This window comes from Chrysochloris asiatica, unplaced genomic scaffold (assembly GCF_000296735.1).
Source record: "Chrysochloris asiatica unplaced genomic scaffold, ChrAsi1.0 scaffold00102, whole genome shotgun sequence".
In the NCBI taxonomy this organism is placed as follows: Eukaryota; Metazoa; Chordata; class Mammalia; order Afrosoricida; family Chrysochloridae; genus Chrysochloris; species Chrysochloris asiatica.
In genome coordinates, this window is record NW_006408620.1 from 6,677,814 (window position 1) to 6,681,889 (window position 4,076).

At 43.3% G+C, this 4,076-nt stretch overlaps 1 pseudogene; it reads left to right on the forward strand.

Moving 5' to 3' along the window:
- The first annotated feature begins 376 nt into the window (after nucleotides 1-376).
- On the forward strand, nucleotides 377-1,355 carry LOC102827794 (annotated as a pseudogene).
- Nucleotides 1,356-4,076: the final 2,721 nt, after the last annotated feature.

Consider the following 4,076-nt stretch of genomic DNA (forward strand, 5'->3'; position numbering starts at 1 on the left):
ACAGCACACCACCACCACTGATGCTGAGCTTATGGGCCAAGTCCTGCTATTCTGGGGCCCATGAGCTCATTAAAAATAAAAAAATTAAAAATCTTAAGATGTTATAAAAAATGCAAAGAAGACTATGAAGCAGAGACTTTATGAAGCCAACAACACTTTTACTCCAGGTTTAGAATCTGACTTCACCATTCCTGCAAATCTCCAAATCATCAGACGCTCCACAGATTTCCTTCACAGGTCTTTGGGAGGAAGAATCTCAGCAAATCCATACTGCCTTTCCTTTGCACCATTAGATGGACCACATTTGGCTGACGATGGACTTTTTCTTGTAGGACCATACTGAAGGTTTTAAGAAGCTAGCCATGTGGACATCCTAATGGCCTGCTTCCACAGGTACACGGTTGGAGAAAAATCAACGACAATTGAAGAAGTGAAACTCTGGTCCACGGGTTTCAGTTCTTCAATTGTCCAGGCAACTGCCAAACTTTAAAAAAATACAGTTTGGCTGGAACACAGCCATACTCACTTACACATGTGTTATCTCTGACTGCTTTCATGTTACAAAGGTCGAGCTGAGTAGGTGCAACCATATGCGTGGCAGAGCCTGAAACAGATGAAGTTTACCAACCTGGTGTAAACCAAATGTTTTGCAAAAGTGTGACAAAGGTCACAGCCTCCCAGTCTGGAAAAGCAGGCCCGTGGTGTTATCTACCCTGCTTGTTCGACTCAGCCAAATTCATATTAGAGTCTCTGTTGCTTAAAGTACAAAGTATCTGGTACTAAATTTGGTATTAGTCAGGGTTCTTGATTACAAGTCGGCATCCCAAAGGCTGCAAATGCTTAAGCACATGGCTGCTAACTGAAAGGTTAGCAATTAAAAGTCCATGAATAGGTACCTTGGAAGAAAGGCATGGTGACTAACTTCTCAAAACCCAGCCACTGAAAAAACCCTACAGAGAGGCAGAAGCAACATGGAGGAAACGGGAGTGACCCAAGAACACTGCCAGCACTAGGAGCCTCCTCAACAAACCCCGGAGTGAGCCCAGAAGCGCTGCAGAAGTGGGAGGAAGAGGAGTTTAACATGGGGCCACTCTCGGTGCTCACGCAGTCGCTTAAGAACAACTCCCAAGTGCTCATCAACTGTCGGAACAAGAAGCTGCTAGGCCGCGTGAAGGCTTTCCACAGACACTGCCACGTGGTGCTAGAGAATGCGACAGAGATGTGGACCGAGGTCCCCAAGAGTGGCAAGGGCAAGAAGTCCAAGTCCGTCAACAAGGACCGCTACATCTCCAACACGTTCCTGCCTGGGGACTATCATCGTGGTCCTGAGGAACCCACTCACTGCCAGCAAGTAGGTGCCCAGAGCCGCCTCCTACCACCCCATGAAGACCTGCCCTGTGTTGGGAGTAATAAAGTCACTGTGATTTTTTCCAAAAAACAAACAAACACCCTATGGAGCACAGTTCTTCTCTCACACATGTAGGGTCACTATTAGTCTGTATCAACTCCACGGTAGCTGGACTGGTTAGTTACAAACAACAGTAACTCTGGCTATTTAAACTGAAAAGGAATTCATAAAAAGAATATTGGCTTGTGCACACACTTAGAGATATGCAGCCAGATCATTTCTGATTGCCTCAGACTGTTCACAGAACAGAGTTTGGTAAGCAAGTCACTGCTTTCACAAGCAGCTTGCCTCAAGAACTTGATCTTACACAGCCAACACCTCCTTCAGAAAGCAACTTCTTTAGTGTTGGCCTGACATAACGCATGTAATTGGTGAAGACTAGGTCATGCTACCATGCCCTAGCTGCAAGGGAGGCTGGGAACTGATTAGCAGGCATTTTCAGCTTATGTGATTAAGAATTGAGTTCTGCAACCCACTAAGACTTAAGAGGTAGGGAATTCCCCAACAAAGAAGTTCAAATGGTTCACAGTCAAAAAGAATGTCAAACACTGGAAGTCCATTTCCTGATTTAACCACTGCGGAAGGATGTGGTGGCTCTGTACGATAAGCATTGGACTACAAACCATAAGGTTGGTGGTTTGAACCCACCAGCTGCTCCGCAGAAGAAAGATAAGGCAGTTTCAGAAACCCTGTCCAAGGGCTCTATGAATTGGAACCTATTCAACAGCACCTAACAACAATGAGGTTCCTATGCTTCATTTATTTCCGACCCACCTACGTGCTGTCTGCTTATCTCTGACCAGCCAGTGCTACTGTTTACTGAACATTTTTCTTTAAATCAACTTTTTATATAAATACATTTATTCAAAAGGAAACTTTACATTAGTTTGAAAACCAATATTGCTTGTAAGCGATTAAGTTAAATAGTATATTTAAAGTGCTATTAAATTCACAATACAAACTGTTGAGTGCAGGAGGCTTTGAATCTGAGGCCTTCCCTTTCTTAACTAAGAAAGGTTAGCAGCAGGCTTGCAGAATGTGCCCTCTGGTTGTTTAAATTATTATATATTTCTGAGTGTGTCTGTGTACATTCCCTTCCCCGCCAACCCCCATAAAAAAAAAACAAAAAAAAACCAGAGGGAATAGAAGCAAATATTGTTGAATGATAATGCACGGAGGAGTTTGTAATCATTGCAATGAAATGATGAGTGTAAAAACTATGTTCTCCCATGTAAGCTATCACTCCATTCACAATAAAAACTTTTAAAAAAAAGCTCATGAGTAACCATCTAGAATGCAACTATGAGTCTCTCCAAGTATGGAAGACAGAAGAGTGATGAGAATTGAAGACGCTTATAATCAATTTGTTCAATGGACCAATGGAGCGGTGAGTGAACATTAGTCTCCATGATTCTGAGACCAAAGAACCACATGGTTCCTGGCTACCACTGGCCATTCTTCTGAAAGGGTTCACATTAGAAGGTCTTAGAGTAGGAAACACCATGGAACAAAACTCAAAAGTATAAAATAGTCTTACTGGTCAGAAAAAGACTGAAGGAACCCAAGACTAAAACCCTCACCACCAATGAGGTCTGGACTTAACTCACCCTGATGGCCAATTTTCAGCCAAGTGGTGGTAGTTTGATAGGGGGACACCACCACTAGTGAGGTCTGCTCACTATGGCATGGTCACCATTCAAGATCAAAAGGGCACTATTTACCTGGGGACAAGGTTCCGAATGTTTGGGAAGGAGAGTTGAATGGAAATTGGAACCACAGGGAAGAAGTGGGATCACTGTTATTATAGGGAAAAAATTGCAATCACTGAAATAAAACAAAGTGTGTGATTTGTTGGATCTGCTCTGTAAACCTTCACTCAATTCACAATAAAAAGTTTTAAATATGTGTGTGTGTGTGTAAGATTAGCAGCAGATGTCATTGTTGTTCAGTGCGGTCTAGTTGGCTCTGACTCATAGTGACCCAGTGTACAACAGGACAGAACATTGCCTGGTCCTACGCTAGCTTCACAATCGTTGCTATGTTTGAGCCTATTGACGGTTGTTGTTGTTATGTGCCGTGGAGTCGGTTCCGACTCAGAGCGACCCTGTACAGGGTTTCCAAGGCTGTAAATCTTTACGGGAGCAGAAAGCCTCATCTTTCTCCCACAGAACAGCTGGTAGTTTCGAACTGCTGACATTGTGATTCGCAGCCTGATTAGTAACCACTACACTACCAGAGCTCCTTATTGATGGTTGCAGCTACTGTGAATCCATCTCATTAAGGGTTTTCCTTTATTTTTTTGCTGACCCTCTACCAAGCATGATGTCTTTCTACAGGGATTGGTCCTTCCTAATAACATGTCCAAAGTACATACCAGTCCCATACCTGCTTGAATAATCAGAGAGGTAGAAATAGAACAGAGAAGATAAGAACTTTCTGCTTAGAGGATGGCATCTTGAGAACTACCTAAATCTGTTGGGTACCACGGGTGGTAGTTGCCCTTCCTTCAACACTACATTCGTGTCCTCTTGCAGCTGCAACAAGTTAACACCAACTTAGTGGCTTCAAATGACAAAATGTGTTGTTTTACAGTTCTGGCAATCTGTAAGCCTTCAAAGTCAGTTTCACTGGATGTCAGCTGAGCTGCTTTCTCCTGAGGCTTCCCTTG